At 39.9% G+C, this 22257-nt stretch overlaps 1 protein-coding gene across 22 annotated transcripts in view; it reads right to left on the bottom strand.

The window, feature by feature from the left end:
* The window catches only part of LOC105226621 (plasma membrane calcium-transporting ATPase 3), a 529385-nt gene that overhangs the window by 487137 nt on the left and 19991 nt on the right, over window positions 1–22257 (bottom strand). For 12 of the 22 annotated variants that reach the window (XR_007423222.1, XR_007423221.1, XM_049460171.1 and 9 more), the window contains exon 1: window positions 14322–14666. The exons of 3 other annotated variants lie outside the window; for them this stretch is intronic. The gene's annotated coding sequence lies outside the window, so the exon portion shown is untranslated. Of the gene's footprint in view, window positions 1–14321; window positions 14755–22257 lie in introns of those variants that run through there. 7 more of the 22 variants (XM_049460160.1, XM_049460166.1, XM_049460162.1 and 4 more) reach the window with 6 other exon arrangements.

Raw genomic sequence — 22257 nt, 5'->3', positions numbered from 1 at the left:
GTCGACGGCATCGAACAGTACGCCGACCGGACTTCGGACGCAACTGACTTCCGAACGGTAATGACCGCCATTCACAGCGGAGCCATGAACACCTTCACCGACTCCGTTCCAGTGAATGGCGGTCTCGGAGTCAAATCACCAGCCACCGCAGACGAAGAGCTCGAGCCGCGAGAAACGCGAGTGACCCTAACGCAGCTTCGACTGGATATTGTAGCAGGTTAAACTCCTACTTATCCAGAATAAACCCCAACATATCTAATATTTGTCCTGCATGTAATGAGTCAGACCACGTCGAAACAGCACGTTTCCTGGGCCTCCCGCTAGATAATGTCGACGACAACTTGGATAACTCTTACGATCCTAACGGGGATTGATAACCGTTAAAACAACAAAAACAGGTGATCTAGTAACCGATGCCCAGAGCATACTAAAATTATGGAGGGAACACTTCTCCAGCCTGCTGAATGGTAGTGAATGCATAACGCCATAAGGCGAACCCGATTCCCCAATCGATGACGATGGAGCAGAAGTGCCATTGCCCGACCATGAAGAAGTTCGAATAACAATCACCCGTCTGAAGAACAACAAAGCGGCGGGGGCTGATGGATTGCCGGCCGAGCCATTCAAACACGGCAACTTCTTTGGAAAATATGGTCGGATGAAAGCATGCCTAACGATTGAAATTTAAGTGTGCTCTGCCCAATCCACAAAGAGGGAGGCCCCACAATCTGCGCCAACTACCGTGGGATTAGCCTCCTTAATATCGCGTATAAGGTTCTATCGAGCGTATCGAGTGTGAAAGATTAAAGCCCACCGTCAACAAACTGATTGGACCTTATCAGTGTGGCTTTAGACCTGGTAAATCAACAACTGACCAGATATTCACCATGCGCCAAATCTTGGAAAAGACCCGTGAAAGGAGAATCGACACTCACCACCTATTCGTCGATTTCAAAGCTGCTTTCGACAGCACGAAATGGAACTGCCTTCATGCTGCGACGTCTGAATTTGGTATCCCCGCAAAACTAATACGGTTGTGTAAACTGACGTTGAGCAACACTAAAATCTCCATCAGGATGGGGAAGGACCTCTCCGAGCCGTTCGATACTAAACGAGGTTTCAGACAAGGGGACTCCTTATCATGCGACTTCTTCAATCTGCTACTATAGAAAATAATTCGAGCTGCAGAACTAAATAGGGAAAGTACAATCTTCTATAAGAGTGTACAGCTGCCCGGGTATGCTGATGATATTGGATATATTGATATTGATATGATAGTTCTGCAAATGGGTCTGGTGATGAACAAACAAACAAACAAACTGTCGTCGCACTAGCGATTAGGCTCCCACATTACTGTTGACAGTCATACTTCAAAGTCGTAGATAATTTCGTCCATCGTGGAAGCAGCAATAACACCAACAACAACGTCAGCTTCGAAATCCAACGCAGGATATCTCTTGCCAACAGGTGCTACTTTGGACTGAGTAGGCAATTGAAAAGTAAAGTCCTCTCTCGACGAACGAAAACAAAACTCTATAAGTCACTCATTACTCCCGTCATGCTATATGGTGCAGAGACATGGACGATGGCAACAACTGATGAGTCGACTTTGCGAATTTTCGAGATAAATTCTGCGAAAGATTTATGTTCCTTTGCGCGTTGACCACAGCGAAAATCGCATTCGATGGAACGATGAACTGTATGAGAGATACGACGACATTGACATAGTTCAGCGAATTGAAACAAGCGGCTCCGCTAGCTAGGTCATGTTGTCCGAATGGACGAAAACACTCCAGCTCTGAAAGTATTCGACCTCCACTCCGTTGGAAGAACCAAGTGGAGAAGGACCTAGCTTCGCTTGGAAAATCCAATTGGCGCCAGAAACGACTGGCGCGCGGTTGTTAACTCGGCTATAATCGCGTAAGCGGTGTCTACGCCAATTAAGAAGAAGAAGAATTAGGTTTATGCCTATAAGATGTGCAACTGTATTAGACGATAAAGAATGCACTACAATGTGCTCAGAGGTTTTTCTATTAATTCCTTAAGGAAAATATTTTTTAATGTAAAAAATTTTGATTAAATTTTTTTGTCTTCCGAATTTTTTAAATATATTTGTTTGCCTTTGTTTTTGTAATATTTATATGACTTTTTTTTTCCAATATTTTTTCTGCTACCAATAACACTTGATATGGGTAAATTTTAGAAAAACATCCCCCGATTTCGGGGTTAAAGTGGGTATGTACGGATAGAGGAGGTCCTCTCCTGAGTCTCCGCATGGCCACCTCTTTGCTTGCCCCGCCAACCCCACTCATAACTAACACCCTTCTAAACCCTGTCGAAACAGCACGCGGAGGAAGCCTCCGACTAAGATGACGTCGACGGCAACTTAGATAATCCTTATCATCCTAACAGAGATTAGATATCCGTTAGAGCAACAACAGAGGAGGTCCTTCAGGACAAGAAAATATATACAGTGACTCACATTGAAAGTCGGGCAAGCGCAAAACAAAATTTCTACTTATAATAAAACTGTAATAAAAAGAGATATTCAACTCAACCTTTTTTTATTTTATTAAATAAAGTCTTACTGTTAAAAAACAACAAAATTATATATTCAAAGTAACATAAAACTTAACGCATTTAACAAAAACTGTGCTAAGGCCATATTTTGGCCTCGTTTGGGCAAGACGTAAAATACATAGACAATAGACAATAGAATTACTTGAGGTATGCACTGCGACCTTGGGTCTATTGTGCCCTCTCCTAGCTCACAAAGACTCACCAAGCCCCAACAAATCGATAAATTCCAGTATTTTGCTGGGAGCTAGTGAGTCGATGTGATCCCTATCCGGAAATGGGTTTCCAAGGGCCTTAGACCTGCGTCTACAGACTGCGATGCAATCGATCAGCAGGTGCTCCGGGGTTTCAGGCTCTCTGTCGCAGAACCGGCAATTGGAGCAAGAGGCAAGTCCCAAGTTGAACAAGTGCCTTTTCAACTTGCAGTGGCCGGTGTAAAATGCGACCAAGAGCCTGAGTTTGATCCTAGGGAGGTTTATTATGGATTTGAACCTTTTGAGGTTGTACCCCCCCATCAGCAACTTGGCATGCCGCATGCCCTGCGCCCGTTGCCAATGACCTTCTCTGCCCTCTCTTTCCTCCTTACGGAGCAGTTCCTTTATCGTGTGGGGGCCCACCCCGGTGAATGGTTCGGGCCCTACCATACTTGTGGATGCTGCAGAGCGGGCAAGCTCGTCAGCCAGTTCGTTTCCGGCTATGCCTCTATGACCCGGTACCCAAACTAGGTGCACCTGATTCAATTCCGCTAGGCTGTTTAGCCGTTCCCTGCACTCCTTCACTAGCAGCGATTTGATATCGTAGCCCGAGATTGCTTTTAGTGCCGCTTGGCTATCGCTGAGTATGGTTATTCTCTCATTACGATAGCCGCGGTGGAGGTTTATCTCTATACACCGACTTATGGCTAGGACTTCGGCCTGGAAGATACTGGGGAATCGACCCATCGGTATGGATAACCTTGCGCGTGGGCCCGCGATCCCTGCACCAATACCTTCCGACGTCTTCGAGCCGTCGGTGTACCACTTCAGTGTACTGTCCCTCAGCAACAGCTCAAGAGTGGAGTCATTCCACTCGCTCTTGCTACCAAGGGTAACCTTGAATTTCCTCGTGAAGTTAATTATCTTAGTAGTCCCGTCCTTCGGGAAGAGGGCAATTGGATTATTGGCACCTATCACCTCCATCCTCTGGGACGAGATTATTTTCCCTTTGCCGCATCCCTCTGACGTTATTTGCAGAAGTGAATGCTTGGCTACTTGGCCGATCACAATGTGGAGCGGTGTGAGATCCATCAGGACCTCCAGCGCCGCTGTTGGGCAGGACCGCATCGCGCCCGTCATGCAAACGCATGCTAGCCGTTGAAGCCTCGATAGTCTCACCACCACCGAGGCCTGTGCCGCAACAGAGGCCCAGGACACCGCTCCATATGTCACTATCGGTCGCACAATCATGGTGTACAACCACCTGACAATCCTTGGCTTGCAACCCCAGGATTTGCCTGCCAGTCGATTGCACACCATTAGAGCCTTCGTCGCCTTGACCATGGTTGGTCCACATGCTGCTTCCACCGCAAAGTGGAATCCAGAGTGAGACCGAGATATTTAACATTGTTGGTCATCTCAATCACTCTGCCCCCAAGTGTGAGGTTCCTAAGCCCGGGTAAGGATCTACGCCTCGTGAACGGGACGATGGTTGTTTTCGAGGGGTTGATGCTCAGATCAACTCCCCTGCACCACTCCTTAGCCAGATTTAGCCCTCGTTGCACCAGGTCACAGAGAGTGTCCTCGAATTTGCCTTTCGCTATGATTACTATATCGTCCGCATATCCTTGGCAGCGAAAGCCGTTGACGGTTAGCAATGCTAACAGGTCGTCCACGACAAGGCTCCATAGCAGGGGCGATAGTACACCACCCTGCGGACATCCCCTTGTTGTGCCTAGGCGAATCTTAGTACCCCCTGCAGTAGTCTCAGCAATCCTAGTGCGGAGTACCGCCTCTATCCATCTACGCACCGGTGCTTCCACATTCCTACCTTCCAGTGCCATTGCTACACTTCTATGAGAAGTGTTGTCAAAAGCTCCTTCAATATCCAAGAAGGCGCATAGCATGATTTCCCCTTTCTCCAGCGAACTCTCTATCTCGGAGGTCAACTGGTACAGAGCTGTATTAGTTGATCTGCCAGCTCTGTATGCATGCTGAGCTGCATGCAGGGGTGCGTCCCTCAGCGCGTTAGACCTTAAATGATAATCTATTATCTTCTCCATAGTTTTCAGTAGGAAGGAGGTCAGGCTGATCGGCCTGAAAGATTTGGCCAGCGAGTAATCCTTCCTTCCCACTTTCGGTATGAAATAATACATAAGTATTTAAAAGTTTACATACAAAAAAATAATTTTTAGTATTTTGTGGCTCCATCCTTTTGATTTTCTACTGCTTGCAGTCTTCTCGGCATTGATTCAACCACATTTTTGCACACATTCGGACTCAGCTTGTTCCACTCCTCTTATAAAGCATTTTTCAACTGCTCCTTCGATGCGCACATCCTGTTCTGCATCCTGCGTCCTAATTCGTCCCACAAATGTTCAATTGCATTGAGGTTCGGGCTTTGTGCTGGAGTTTTGATTACTTTTGGGCAGTTATATAACAACCAACTTCTTACATCATGAATGAATAAAAAATGCAGCAATTGTGGAGGAAATCACACTGCTAACTACAGGGGTTGTCCTGTATATAAAGATTTGAAATCAAAGTTGTCACAGGGCATTCAAGCACGTCGTAACCAAATGTTACAAACACCCCGTAATGAAATTATAGCAACCTCAGAGAAAAGTTCAAATCCTATTACTTCTATCAATAATAATATGCAAGGAAGCTATGCAAAGGTAGTGAAAGGCAACACTGTGCAAATGCAACTGCCGCAAAATCCTCCAAATGGAGGTATTGAAACTATGATTATAAATCTTACACAGTGTATGACACAATTTATGTCTACCATGCAAAACATGATCCAAGATTTAATAAAATCACAAAATCAAATGCTGCAAAATTTATTAAGTAAAAAATGAGCTTACTAAATATCTGTATATGGAATGCCAACTTTGTTAACCAACATAAATTAGAGATTATCAGATTTCTGTCTGAAAAGAATATTGATGTAATGCTTATATCAGAAACTCATTTAACAAATAAAAATAATTTCAATATTCCTGGATTTAGAGTCTATGTCACAAATCATCCAGATGGAAAAGCGCATGGTGGCACGGCAGTGTTGATTAGAAATCGTTTAAACCACTATGCCCTAGAATCGCATGCTACTCCACAGTTACAAGCTACAACAATTTTACTCAAAAATCGGGGTTGTGACTTAAACCTTACTGCTATATACTGTCCACCTCGTTTTAAAATTACAGAAATCGAATTTAAAGACTTTTTTGGAACACTAGGTCAAAAATTTCTAGCAGGTGGAGATTATAACGCAAAACACACGTACTGGGGCTCGCGTCTTATTAATCCGAAAGGACGACAGTTGTACTACACTATTATGAATAAGCATAATAAGCTGGATATAATATCTCCTGGTAAGCCGACATACTGGCCCAGTGATAGAAGAAAAATACCAGACTTAATAGATTTTGCTGTAGTCAAAAATATAGATAGAACGCTTATGACAGCTGATACATGTACAGACTTATCATCTGATCATTCTCCTGTACTAATAAAGTTATACGAACAGCCCATGATATTTGAGCCGAAAGTTTCTCTAACATCACATAAAACTAACTGGTTGAAATATAGAAAGTATATCAGCACCCACATCAATATTGATTGCAAAATATAGGGTGATTTTTTAAGAGCTTGATAACTTTTTTTTAAAAAAAAACGCATAAAATTTGCAAAATCTCATCGGTTCTTTATTTGAAACGTTAGATTGGTTCATGACATTTACTTTTTGAAGATAATTTCATTTAAATGTTGACCGCGGCTGCGTCTTAGGTGGTCCATTCGGAAAGTCCAATTTTGGGCAACTTTTTCGAGCATTTCGGCCGGAATAGCCCGAATTTCTTCGGAAATGTTGTCTTCCAAAGCTGGAATAGTTGCTGGCTTATTTCTGTAGACTTTAGACTTGACGTAGCCCCACAAAAAATAGTCTAAAGGCGTTAAATCGCATGATCTTGGTGGCCAACTTACGGGTCCATTTCTTGAGATGAATTGTTGTCCGAAGTTTTCCCTCAAAATGGCCATAGAATCGCGAGCTGTGTGGCATGTAGCGCCATCTTGTTGAAACCACATGTCAACCAAGTTCAGTTCTTCCATTTTTGGCAACAAAAAGTTTGTTAGCATCGAACGATAGCGATCGCCATTCACCGTAACGTTGCGTCCAACAGCATCTTTGAAAAAATACGGTCCAATGATTCCACCAGCGTACAAACCACACCAAACAGTGCATTTTTCGGGATGCATGGGCAGTTCTTGAACGGCTTCTGGTTGCTCTTCACCCCAAATGCGGCAATTTTGCTTATTTACGTAGCCATTCAACCAGAAATGAGCCTCATCGCTGAACAAAACACGCGCGCGAAACACATTTCGAACCGAACACTGATTTTGGTAATAAAATTCAATGATTTGCAAGCGTTGCTCGTTAGTAAGTCTATTCATGATGAAATGTCAAAGCATACTGAGCATCTTTCTCTTTGACACCATGTCTGAAATCCCACGTGATCTGTCAAATACTAATGCATGAAAATCCTAACCTCAAAAAAATCACCCGTTAAATACAGGAAGAGACATTGATGAAAATATAAGAAAAATTAATGACGTAATAACTAATGCAGCTGTATTGGCAACACCAAAAAGAAATAACAAACCAGTTGGTTTTAGAAAGATCACCAATAATGAAATAGAGAAACTTGTAAATGAGAAAAGGCGAGCTAGGCGGGAATGGCAGTTAAATCGATCCCCTTCAACTCTGCTTCAACTGAAATCTGCTTAAATGCGATGAGGAACACAACACTGAAAATTATACAAAGAAACTGTGTCCGAATTCTCGCAAGCAAAACTCTCTTTGGAAAGCACAAAAGTCTTTCAAGCCACCAGTAGATTCCAACATGCCTCTAAGACAGTTGAATGGTAATTGGGCACGTAGTGATGAGGATAAGGCAAATTGCTTTGCAAATCACCTAGAAAAGGTATTTCAACCCAATTGCCCAAAGAAAAACTTTGAGTTGCCAACCTTGCCCAATACCGAAAAAGAGTCGCATGTGTCTATTAGGACTTCTACTTCTGAAGCTACTAGAATAATAAAAGAGCTTAACCCCAAAAAATCACCGGGACATGATAATATTACCCCTAAAATGCTAGTTGAGTTACCAAATATTGCCGTAAAGGTGCTCTCTTTGCTCTTCAATGCAATTCTTAATCTCGGACACTATCCAAATTCGTGGAAAAAGTCGCAGGTCATCTTGATAGACAAACCTGGGAAAGACTTAACACAGCCGTCTTCATACAGACCAATCAGTCTTCTATCCTGTCTTTCTAAGATATTTGAAAAATTAAAAATTGTTACTATCAAAGATGACTCCTTTCCTCCACGAAAATAATATAATACCAACGCACCAATTTGGGTTTCGTGAAAAACATAGCACGATTGAGCAAGTAAATAGAATTACTAACGAAATAAGAAAAGCATTTGAGCACAGAGAGTACTGTTCAGCTATATTTCTAGACGTGGCTCAGGCGTTTGATAAGGTATGGCATGAGGGCCTTTGATACAAGATTAAAAATATTCTACCTTCAAAATTATATAAAACATTGGAATCGTATTTAAAAAATAGAAAATTTATGGTAAAAGTGGGAGATTTCATATCTGATGAAAGACAGATAAGGGCTGGTGTACCCCAGGGCAGTGTTCTAGGCCCAACACTATACATCATATATACAGCAGATCTTCCAACAGCTAACAATGTATTAACTTCTACTTTTGCGGATGACACAGCTATAGTGAGCCGTAACAAATGCCACATAATAGCATCAAGAATATTAGCCGAGCACTTAAAGTTTGTCGAAGAATGGCTAGCTAACTGGCGTATAAAGGTAAATGAACAAAAGTGTAAGCATGTTACATTTTCGCTTAGACCAAAAATGTGTCCGGCAATAAAAATTAACAATATTTTAGTACCCCAAGCGAATGAAGTAACCTATCTTGGTATTCACCTAGATAGAAGACTTACGTGGAAAAATAACTTGCATGAAGATAAGAGCTGCAAATTTAAATTGGCTATTAAATAAAAACTCCAAACTTAGCCTAGACAACAAAGTGCTTTTATATAATGCGGTCATAAAGCCGATTTGGATGTATGGCATTCAACTGTGGGGTACGACCTGTGCAACTAATATAGACATAATACAAAGGTTCCAATCAAAAATGCTTAGATCAATCACGTGTTCACCATGGTACATGCGTAATGAGAATATCCATAAAGACCTTGGTATTTCTATGGTAAGGAAAGAAGTAGAAGACAGCAGAATTAAATATATATGTAAACTCCGTGATCACCCAAACCCTTTGGCTAATGCTTTGGTACATTCCTGCAATCAAACACGCCTTAAAAGAAGAGATATGCCCGCGTACTGAGGAGCAATGTATCACCAAAACAGCTCAATCATTTGCTTGAGCGTGTATAGTTTTAAATAGGTTTAAGATTTTATTACTTATTGTTAGGCTTTCAAAACAAAAAGCAGATTCAATAAATAAAAAGATATTGCAACAAAAAAAAAAAGCGCCTAATGTTTTGAGTCGTTGTCTTGATAAAACTGAAAGTTGCTTTCAATACCAAGTTTTTGCACGCTTTCTTTCAAATTAGTCTTCAAAATCGCCAAATATACATATTTGTTCATTATGCCATCTATAAAATGTAAATTTCCAACTCCTGAAGCTGCCATACACCCCCAGACCATTACTGAGCCACCACCGTGCTTTACTGTTTTCCTTAAATTTTTAGCATCAAGTTCTTGATTTACTTTACGCCACACTTTACCTCTTCCATCACATCCGAATAAATTAAACGTACTCTCGTCTGTAAATAATACCTAAAAATCGACCTTAGAATTATAGAAACGTTATTATTGTCAATATTTACAGTTTTCCAATATGAGAAATCTTTATCCATAAATTTTCGAGCGAATTCAAGTCGATCATGTTGATTTTTTTTGCTAATTAGGGGCTTTTTTCTTGCTACTCGACCATGTAACTCATTTTTTCGTAATAATCTTCTTATAGTTTCTGGGTTAACCTTAGTACCAGAAGATTCTTCGACCATTGCAGCTAGTTTGGGTGCAGAAGTAAAAGGCCTTTGTTTGTTTCTCTTAAAATAAAGTTCTCATCTCTGGTTGATAATTTCTTAGGTTTGGACTCGCGCTGCTTATTTGAAACCAATCCATTTCGATTATATCTAGTAATAATATCGTGAACTGTGGACTTGCTTTTCTTCACAAAATTTGCTATTTCACGCTCCGTTTTTCCTTGTAAATGGTGATATATGACTAAATTGCGCTCAACCAAAGTAGACTGTTTAATTTTTCGCGAAATTTAAAAAAAAATACTCACTTAAACTTCACTGAATGGCTTACGATATTCAAATGACAAATCTTCAGGCTTATAGTGAAATTTCGAGTCGATATAACGGAACATTTACATTTCTAGAAATACAGTTTGCCCGACTTTCAATGTGAGGCCAAAATATGGCCTTAGCACAGTTTTTGTTAAATGCGTTAAATTTTATGTTACTTTGAATATATAATTTTGTTGTTTTTTAACAGTAAGACTTTATTTAATAAAATAAAAAAAGATTGAGTTGAATATCTCTTTTTATTACAGTTTTATTATAAGTAGAAATTTTGTTTTGCGCCTGCCCGACTTTCAATGTGAGTCACTGTATATAGTTGCCGCTGACCTATGATCTTTGAGATATTTGCATTTAATTTTCAAAAATTCAGCTAATTAAAACAGTGCCAAAATAACTTTTATTGAATATTTAACTTTTGTTCACACATGCACTCAAACTAATAATGACAAGAACTGGTTTCGCGTTGAACTGTTTTTTGTGTTGGATGGAAAGATGGAAAACAACAAAAAATCAACAGCAACAACAAACAACCCAACAAGGCAATAACCTAGGACAACGGTCACGGACAACGGAATGGAAAATGCAATCAGCGCAGCTGCAGCTCTAAAAGGTTGAAGGGCAGTAGGACGAAGATAGCCGGAGGCCAAACCTCCGCACCGGGTGGAGGAGGGGTGGCGCAGATATGCCGATGCTGTAAAAGGCAGCATCGCCCCTCATCGAACCAATATTATAATGGCCGTGAACATGAGTCCCCAGGTGAACCTGCACCACGCGGCGGCAGCTTCGGCTGTCATAACGAGCAGGTTCACTTCGGGTCTACAAAGGGAGGTTAAAGACCTCTAGAAGGTAATCTGGGATCTCTCTAGCGAGTGACCTAGAACTTGTGTAGTAGTTAGGAATAATAATGACTTTTCCGCATTTCAGAGTTCCTGACCAAGGATCTGGTGGCGGTGCAAACCAGTGACTTTGAAGGCACAGGCTTCGTCCTGGGATCACCCTATTTTCCAGGGGAGGCATCCACAGCACCCCCAGAGGCTTCGTCCTGGCATCACCCTATTTTCCAGAGGAGGCATCCACAGCACCCCCAGAGGGGAGGAATTTAGGGCCAACCTCATAATACGGAGATTAAGTCTGCAGAGCAGGCAAGCTATAGGAGATTCTGTGAAAATGTCACCTCCACTCCAGAAGCAGCTCGGCTGCATAAGGCACTGGCCATAGGCAAGATTGACACAGTACTAGCAATCAAACGAAGCGACGGGACATTTACGACCAGCGCAGAAGATAGAGCTACGGAACTTCTGCGGGCGCACTTCCCGGAAACAATTCGGGAAAACAAGTGTGTACCCATGATCGAACACAGGCCATCTCGCTCGGAATGGATGATCGCTAAGCAATTATATACTGCGGATTCGATAAAGTGGGCAATGGCCTTGTTTGAGAAATTCAAGTCTCCGGAAGTGGATGACATCTTTCCAGCGCTTTTACAACAGGGGGAGCAGGTTCTGCTGCCATACCTTGTTCGACTGTTGAGGGAGGGCCTCGCAATGGCGTACATCCCCGAATTATGGAGGACCGCTAAGGTGATCTTCATACCCAAAGTAGGAAGGAAAGACCATTTTCTGGCTAAATCTTTCAGGCCAATTAGTCTAACTTCCTTCTTACTTAAAAGAATGGAAAAGATTACAAATCATGGTCAAATAAGGTCGAAGGCGCTGAAGAGTGCACCCTTGCATGCTGCTCAGCATGCATACAGAGCGGGCAGATCGACCAACACTGCTCTGTACCAGTTAACCTCTGAGGGGAAGTGATGCTATGCGCCTTCAGGGATATCGAAGCTGCCTTTGACAACACGTCTCACAAGAGTGCACACAGGGCACTGGAGAAAAGGAATGTGGCAGCACCGGTGTGTAGATGGATAGAGGCCGTTCTACGTTACCAGAATTGCTAAAACCACAGTAGGAGATACAAGGATTCGTCTTGGCACAATAAGAGGCTGCCCATAGGGGGTGTACTATCACCGCCGCTATGGAGTTTTGTCGTGAACGACCTATTAGGACTGCTAAGCGACAATTGGATCCGCTGCCAGGGATATGCAGACGAGATTTTGATTATAGCCAGAGGCAAATTTGAGGACACTCTTTGCGACCTAATACAAAAAGGTTTAAACCTGGCAAAGGGGTGGTGTAGTCGGGTTGAATTGAGTATCAACTCCTCTGAGACAACCGTAGTCCTGTTCACGAGACGTAGGTCCCTAGCCGGTCTCAGGAACCTTATACTTGGGGGTAGAGAGACAGAGATGACCAACAAGGTCAAATATCTTGGTCTCACGCTGGATTCTACTTTGCGGTGGAAGCAGCATGTTGACCTGACCTTGGTCACAGCGACAAAAGCATTAATGGTGTGCAATGGGCTGTCGGGAAAATCCTGGAGCTGCAAGCAAGCAAGCTCCAAGGCCTCGCAAAACCACCTCTAAAGAAGACAATCTAATTCTTTGGATTTCAAAAAACGACCCATTCAATAGCTCTAAACAAATTAAAACCGAAGTTTATGTAGTATACGGAATGGAGGTTTCATCTAAAACGATCAGACGTCGTTTGAATGAAGGCGGACTACGTGGATGCATTTCACAGAAGAAACCGTTTGTTTCTAAGAAGAACTTGGAGGCGCACCTTTCATTCGCACGAGCCCACATCAACAAACCACTTTCTTTTTGGAAGAACGTTCTCTGGAGTGATGAATCTAAGTTTTGTAGATTTGGATCTGATTGTACGCGACGGCGGCCAGTAGGGATGGTAAACTCGATTCCGATTCTACTCGAGAATCGAGTTTTCTCGTTAAATAATCGTTTTTGTTGCACTGCTTGCAAAAAATTTAACCAATTTAACACACACACACATCCTTTGAAATATATTTAATTGAATTAATGATAAATTATGAATTTTAAGTTGTAATTTTATGTACAATTTAATAAATAAAACAGCTTTCAATTACGTGTTATACTGTTCCTTGAAATGTAAGCAAAATTACTGAATATGAACGGTCAAACGACTAAGAAAAAAAAGGAAGACAGTAATAACCCAACGAATCAAAATGGTAGGTCTTATATACTGCGGCGCTTGTTTCAATGTAATATATTATACTGAAAGTATAATGAAAATTTGGAATAAAAAATCGCGCGATGAAAACCCAATTTTATTATTTAGGGGGTCTTGTATAAATGGTTGGTTGGGTTATCTTGGTTCTTCAACTGGAGGGTAAGGGTGCTATTATTCAAAAGCTCCATTCATTACCTTTCAAATGAGGGGGGTAGCAAGCCGCCAGCCCCCTCCCCCTTTGCGCAAAACCTCTTCAAAATGGGATACTAAACTAAACATTCCCCGATGCTTTTGTAAATACCAGCCCAATTTTACGATAAAAATAATATACATTTACATATTATATTATATAAAAAAGCTGTTTAAATTTTTTTTTTTTTTCGAAAAAGTTTTCTCCAAAAATTAATAGACAATGTTACACAATGAGGGTTCACTTATTTAAATATGAGGCAAATATTTTTGTCAATGAACATAAAAAGTGAAAGTGTGACATTACCCAATATTTATATCATATATGTATGTATATAAAGAACATTTCAGACGAAACAAGCCGTACAATATTCGCAAAACTAGTATCAAAATTTTTTAATAGTATTCAACACAAAATTACCAATATGAGATATATTGATGCCTAAATAAAGTTCAGAGAAAATATAATTATTGCCTCCGAAATTTATTATTATTTCTTCGATATCAATTATATGATACCTAAGATATGACGATATTTGTATACGAAAATCCATTTTACTTAATTTAATCATTTACTAGCATATGCTTTGTCCCTATAATTTGATGACTTATAAAACTTTTTTAAGGAAATAAAAACGACTAAACTTTATGTATAATTTTAACTACATATAAACTTCGACCGTACCCACACCACTCGAATAGCATGCAATTTATATATGTGTATATTTTTTCTCAGTTGGGCACAATATTTCTAATTGCTTTTTCAGTTTTATTTTCAGCATCAAATAAATTTTTCCCCGATAATAATTTAATTTAAAAAATAAGTAACAAATAGCATGTTATATTACCACTATTGCTGCAGCAAGGATTTACAAAAACAATAAATAAAGTAAATCAATCCGTAAAATAAATTATGTTAATCGTGCCGTAAGCAACGTACAATTACGACGAACAAGGCGAATAAGAGAATAAACGAACGAATGAGACAGCACATCTACCGCGAAAAGACAACACCCGGACAACGTGCACTAAGAAATGTGGGGTTTGCACTGTGTATCTTCAAATAACACTTATATACTTTATGTCTCGGAATTATGCCACCGGTTTTTGTTTTGTTTCAATACAGCTAGTAATGGCGTAATTTTATAATATTTGTGAGCCCACACAAAATTTCCAACCAATAATGCTCCAACGAATATACTAACACTTCAAAAAATTTTGTTGAACTGAATTGAAAAATTCGACCTTTATTGCTTCATAAGACAATGGAGAGAAAGAACATACTACATATGAGTTCAGACGTTAAAACGTTTGTTGCTGATTACTGGCAACTTCTCTTTAGCATTTTATGACAACTTTCCGGATTCCATTTTATATCATATTTCCCAAAGTGTATTCAACAAAGTGAACTAATTATTTGACTTACGCTTATTTGACAATAAAATAGTAAACAATTCATGTATTTGTTTATATTAACCCGTGTGTTTTTTTTGGCACAATTCCGATTACTTTGGCGCCGCGATCTGAAGGTACCGTTGGAAAGAGGAAGTCCTCCTGATTAAAAAATATATAGGGTTATAGGGTCCGCAAACGCTTAGTTTACGAGATATTCGACCTTAAAGTCCGAAAAATCGCAAAATTGGACCATTTCAAGACGCTATTTCACCACATTAAACGCACTTTTTTCACATTTTTGACTTCAAATTAATTAATTTACACTATTAACTTTTAAATAAAACCACATTTTACACATTTAACAGGTTTTTTACCTAAAAAATCTTTATTTTAAAAATTACATTTTACACTTGTTTGAACCTCATTTGTTTACCAAAAATTACGACGAAATGGAGCGCTGCCATGTGATGATAAGGCAATTCGCTGAAATTCCGCTTTTTTTCGCAAAAATTCCTCTATTCATGCATATGGATATTTTCTTGTATAAATTTATTAAGCAAATAATATTATGTTCAGAGCGAAAAATTCAAAGATTAGATTACATTTAATCATTTCATAACCCAACAGTGTTCTCACTGCCGTTAGAAAGATCAAAAAACAGCTGTTATTGTCATTCATGAAGTCACATCGCTTAATATTTATCAAAAGAAAACATTGTCATATAGTATTTTGTAATAAAAGCCGTCTTTTTCAAATATTTTCCATATAATAAAAATAGTGGATGCATTTTTTCATTTGTTAAGTTGATTTTCAGGTGAAATTAGATTCATTGCTTGAAAAAAATTTGTTTGTTTACATTTTTTCCCCTTTGTAGTGTCTAAATCAGCTGTGATAATGTAAGAGATTTCCAATGTTGACAAATAGATGGCGCAAAATAAGAGTCGCACAGAGAGATTTTGCGTGGATCAGTTTCAAATCATTTCAATGAAGAGATTTGGAACTGTCATTTTTGTATGGCGAAATCTTGATAATTTTTTAAGATTAGTGGGATAATCTATTCAAAAGCCGAAATCGTATGATTAAGTGTCGGTCTGAACATAGTATAAGCAATATTATATACGGTAAATGTTCAGCAGAGCGGCTTTTCCGAAAACGTGCACCAATTTTCACGGGAATTGTCTTAAATAATTCGTTTTTAATTCCGATTCACGAATATGTATGGCGCGTTATTTAATTTTATGTTATTAATTGGAAAAATAAAAAGAAATTAAAATATCGATATTCTCAATATTCGAGTCAGGAAGAAAATTTGTTAAAATGAGAAATACATATTTATTATAAAAATAATAATAATTGGAAAAATAAAAAGAAATAAAAATATCGATATTCGCAATATACGAGTCGAGCGCTCGAAAAATAATATCCCTGGTCGGTCCAAAACCCCGGTGTTCAAAATTCTTCTGTGTCCAAATTCTTCTTCTTTCTGCAATAATAATGAATTATAAATTTTCCTAGTATGTATTTCTCAGTTTTGCCAATTCACGATCAGACTCGTATATTGCGAATATCGATATAAAAACGCTGTGAAACGCTAAAAAATTCTTCACTTTTGGTTTTTAAGGTGTGGCAACGCTGGTTTTCCTCGTAAATATAAACACTCTAAACTTTTCAGCCATAAATTTTATATGTGATTTTAAATTACTAAATTTGGCTGAAAAATTAAGAAATGAAAGTGAAAATCGAACTGATTTCAATGTTAAGAGTGTATATTTAATTATAGTGAAAGAAAAACGTGAAAAATTCTGTGAAACATGGAGAAATAACATGTGTTCTTAGTGCGATTTTTTGATTTTTTAAACGTGAATATTTTTAAAAATATTAGCTATTTTCGCATGATTTTTGGATATTCCACCTCTATAGAAGCCCCCCTATCCGTACATACCCCATTTATACGGAAATTCGGTTTTTTTACCCCGCCGCCAAAGTAATCGGAATCGTGCCTTTTTTTTTATCTTGAACAATATGAAGCCACTTGCTTTACATACATATATATGATAAATATAAACGTAATAGAAGTAGAGACAACCAATTTATTTGTTCTCAACGTTATAATGAATTCATATTTATTTTACAAACAATTACATACGTGTATAAATGCAACATTATTCACAAATTTTATTGTAACTATATATATACGTCGTAACCAGTACCCCGCCAAACTATTAGAAACTGTACATGTTTATGCGACTCTTTAAATTATAATAGTTATTATAAGCTCAGTTGGAGCACAAAATATTGGTAAGTTGCTTTCATGAGTTGTTTTGCATAGGCAACAAGTATTCGGCATTTTATTCAGTTATTTAAAAAAATATTGTTTTTCGTTTTGAAATTTGCTTACTTTTGAATTTCCGAATTTGAATTTTTGAATAAATGTAAGGGTTAAGTTAATGACAACATTCATGTCAAATAAGCGTAAAGAAAAATTAAATGTCATATACTTAGTTCACTTTGTTGACTACACTTTGATATTTCCTAATTCTTGTATGCTTCATATACGCGATTGACAGAAATATTCTTCATGAGCTAATTTTAACGCATTCACACAAACTTCTACACGACTTCTATTATCTTATAAATACCTACATATATCTGCATAATACTGTTACAAAAGTAGTATTAAGTTATATTTGTATTACTATATGCATCCCTGATTATGAACAATAGCTGTAGGTATATGGAATAGCATTTGTCTTGTTGTAGACATCTGGCGCCACGGCTGTCTGCTCGTCGAAACAATAGACATCTGGCGCCGCACTGTCTGCTTGTCTAGGTAAACAATTGCTGAGTCTGGCGCCGCGACTGTCTGCTTGCGTCTGGCGCCGTATAGCCGTATAGCCGTATGTTCTGGTAATTTCCGGACGCGATATTCTAGAAGGACACGTCGGCATCAGCGAGAAGTGCGTGGCTATATAAGCCGTGGCAGCGCCAACGTAATCATTCAGTGCTAAGAGTAAACTGCTATAGTGTAGACGAGTTGTGAAATAAAGAGTTGTTGAATTAAATTAAACAGTGTTGATTCTATTTGTCAATCCAGAGATACGAACCTAACAAAGTGAACTAGCAAGCAGTAAATTCGTAACAATTGGTGTCAGAAGTGGGATTGTCAAATAATCCAAATTCAAGATGGTTAAATTCGGAGAATTGAGAATTCAGCAATTAAAAAAAGAACTGGAGGAGCGTAATTTGCCGATAAGCGGGCAAAAGGCGGATCTGCAGGCACGATTACGTGAAGCAATGGAAGCGGATGGAATTAATGTGGACGAGTTCGAATTTGTTGGGCCAGAAACTTCTACAAAGGTAGAAGAAAAAGTAGAAGAACAACGAACATCATCGAGTGTGGACATGAACATGCTGTTAGTGGCTATACAGAAAATAGCTGAAAATACAGAAAATGCAGTGCAAACAGGAAATCGTCTGGCACAGCAAATAGCTGAAAATGCAGAAAAGGCAGTGCAAACAGAAAATCGTCTGGCACAGCAAATAGCCGAGAATGTAGTGCAAACAGAAAATCGTCTGGCACAGCAAATAACGCAAATAGTTGAAAATACATCACAGTTAGAGTCTCGCCTTACACAACAAATGACTGAAAATAATACGCAGTTAGAAAAGCGTTTGGTACAACAGATTACAGAAAATAATACACAAGTGCAAGAGAAATTTTCAAAATTTGAAGACGAATTAAGCACAATAAAAAATGACGAAGAAAATTTAAGATCAGAATTTCTTCAACTGAGTAATCGTATGCGAGAACTGCAACTGCATGGCCCTGCACCATCAACAAATAATCCAAGACTGAAGGCACCCACATTCGATGGAAGTATTCCAATTCAAATTTTCAAACTTCAGTTTGAAAAGACAGCAGTGGCCAATAACTGGAATGCAGTGGACAAAGTGGCGTCCTTGTTTGTATCATTGAAAGGACCTGCGGCAGAAATCCTTCAGACTATTCCAGACTGTGAACGGGACAACTATGAGGCATTGATGAGTGCGATAGAAAGACGATATGGTAGTGAGCACCGAAAACAAATATACCAGATCGAACTGCAAAATAGGGGTCAGAAGATGAACGAGTCATTGCAAGAGTTCGCAACTGAAATAGAACGACTGGCTCATTTGGCAAATGCAGATGCACCTGTGGATTACATTGAGAGGGTAAAAATTCAATGTTTCATAAATGGAATTCGTGATGTGGACACCAAACGCGCCACATATGCCTTGCCAAAAAGAACGTTTGCTGAAACGGTTTCGCACGCCCTCACACAGGAAACAGCTTCCCTACTAAGTAAACCAGCGCACAAAGTACAAAGGGTTGAAATGGAACAACCGGCGCTGATGGAAGAAATGTTGAAGACTCTGAAGGCAATTGCTGCACCGCGAGTAAATACAACAGGCAGATGTTTCAACTGTGGAAAAGCGGGTCACTTTGCCCGAAATTGCAATATAAAAGTAAACCCATCAAAACGGAAACAACCAACAGATAACGAGGACGGAGCATCCACATCTCACAAGTCGTTAAACTAAAACGGAACAGTTCAAAGGGGCGTGAGCTGGTTCCCACAACTATTTGCCCCGCCATCTCGATATCACAAATAGGTCGCCATGACAACAATCTTACTATCAGCGGCATCGTAAATGGACGACTGTCAACGCTTACTTTGGATACTGGTGCCACACATTCAATTATCCGACCGGATGTGGTAAGAGGAACGGTTGAACCATTAGTCGGTTGCAAGCTTCGAACGGCCACCGGGGAGGAAGCAGCTGTCGCGGGAAAAATGTTTTGCAAAGTGATGATTGGTACCCTGGAAGTTAATCACACCTTCATCGTAGCAGAAATCACGGATGAAATTATAATGGGAGTAGATTTCATGATTGATCACGGGGTTACTTTGGATTTAAACAAGCAAATGCTGTTTTGCCAGAACATGGAGATGCCTATAAACACCGGATATGTGACCAACGTTGAAAGTAAGAGGGTGATTGTTGATGATAATCAGAGTATTCCACCAAAATCTGAGGCGATTGTATGGGCCAAAGTGAATGGAGGAGGTGGGACTGAAGAGTTGTGGATAGTGGAACCAACAAAAATAGATACACCCATATTGGTAGGAAGAACGCTTGTGAAAACTAGAGAAGACGCCACCATTCCGGTCAGAGTAGTGAATGAATTCAACACGCCTATAAGTCTGAAGAAAGGAGCAGTAATTGGACAGTGCCAGAATATAAGTGCAATAGCACGATGCGAAAGGTCACAACAGAAACCTACTATTGAGCCACAGCAGATAAGTCCTACACTCCTAAATAATTTGCTGAACGAACTGCATGGAAATGAAAAATTAAAAGCAGAAAAACTATTAAAAAAATACGCATACATATTTGCAAACGAAGGAAACACAGGAAGAACCGGCATTGTCAAACATCGCATGAATACTGGGGACGCTAAACCAATCCGACAAGCTCCGCGTAGGGTTCCACTAGCAAAACGTGAGGATGCTAACAAAATTATTGAAGACATGCACAAAAACGGTGTAATCGAACCTTCAATAAGTCCATGGAGCTCACCTATCGTCTTAGTTAAAAAGAAAGATGGTAGCACCCGTTTCTGCGTAGATTATAGGAAGTTGAATGATGTCACAAAGAAAGACAGTTATCCTCTACCAAGAATCGACGATACATTAGACACCTTGTCTGGAGCGAAATGGTTTTCTACATTAGATCTACAAAGTGGATATTGGCAAGTCGAGATTGATGAATGTGACCGTGAAAAGACCGCTTTTAGTATGGGCGACGGGTTATGGGAATTCTCTGTGATGCCATTTGGGTTATGTAATGCGCCTGCAACGCAGCGACGCAGCGAACTACTTTGAGCGACTGATGGAACATGTGTTAAAAGGACTCAACTGGAAGACATGTTTGGTGTATCTTGATGACATTATCATTATGGGAAAAAGTTTCGATGATCATCTGAAAAATCTAGAGGAAGTCTTTCAGCGAATAGCATCAGCCGGATTACGCTTGAATCCCAAAAAGTGTTCATTATGGAAGAAGCAGGTCACATATCTCGGACATAAAGTGTCAACTGAGGGGATTCACACCGAGGAAGGAAAAATAAAAGCAGTCAAAGATTGGCCTCGACCCACCAACATACATGAACTCCGCAGCTTCCTTGGCTTATGCACGTATTACCGCCGTTTTGTACCTGGATTTGCGAACGTGGCTAGAAGTTTACATGATTTAACAAAGAAGAATCGCCCGTTCGTATGGCAGTTGGAACAAGAAAAAGCGTTTGAGCAGCTTAAAGAACTACTTTGTACGGCGCCGATGTTAGCTTATCCAATACCTGGAAAGAAATTCATCCTGGATACAGATGCGAGCGCTTATGGAATTGGAGGTGTCCTGTCTCAGCTCATCGACGGACAAGAAAGAGTAATTGGGTATTACAGCAGAGTGCTCGGGAAACCAGAGAAAAACTACTGTGTGACGCGAAAAGAACTACTAGCTGTGGTGGAATGTGTAAAACATTTCCACAAGTATTTGTATGGACAACGATTCTTGCTGAGGACTGATCATGCAGCATTAAAATGGTTATTACAGTTTAGGAATCCGGAAGGCCAAATTGCACGATGGATCGAAAGATTACAGAATTACGACTTCGAAACGGAACATCGAAAGGGGATTCACCACAAAAATGCGGATGCATTATCACGTCGCCCTTGTCCACTGGAATGTAAACATTGCTCCAAATCAGAAGGAAAAGAAGGTATAATCGACGTGCGATTACTGAATATAGAACCTGAAGATGATTGGACTCCTCACCGCATCAGAATCAATCAGCTGGAGGACCCTGATCTTGCAAAGCTGATAATAGCCAAAGAAAATGGGGTACGACCACCAAAGGAACAAATAAGTAGCGAGAGTCCAACGGCAAAAGCATATTGGGCCCAATGGAACAGCATAAACCTCGTTAATGGATACCTTCATCGTACCTGGGAAAGCGAAGATGGCAAACAGTCTCGTCTGCTGATCATAGTACCGAAGTCCATGATCCCGAAAGTATTGAAAGAATATCACAATGGACCTAGTGGAGGGCACCTTGGGATTACAAAAACTATAGAGAAGATTAAACAACGGTTCTACTGGATCGGTTGTCGAGATTACATAGCAGAATGGATAAGTAATTGCGTAGAGTGCATGGCAGCTAAAGGTCCTAAAACCAAAAGTCGCGGTAGGCTACAACAGTACAACGTGGGATCACCATTTGAACGAGTCGCAATGGATGTTGCAGGTCCGTTTCCAACCAGTACGGCCGGAAACAAATATCTACTGGTT

Source organism: Bactrocera dorsalis, chromosome 6 (assembly GCF_023373825.1).
Source record: "Bactrocera dorsalis isolate Fly_Bdor chromosome 6, ASM2337382v1, whole genome shotgun sequence".
Classification (NCBI taxonomy): Eukaryota; Metazoa; Arthropoda; class Insecta; order Diptera; family Tephritidae; genus Bactrocera; species Bactrocera dorsalis.
The sequence above is the reverse complement of the archived record's forward strand: the minus strand, read 5'-3'. Positions and strand labels throughout refer to the sequence as shown.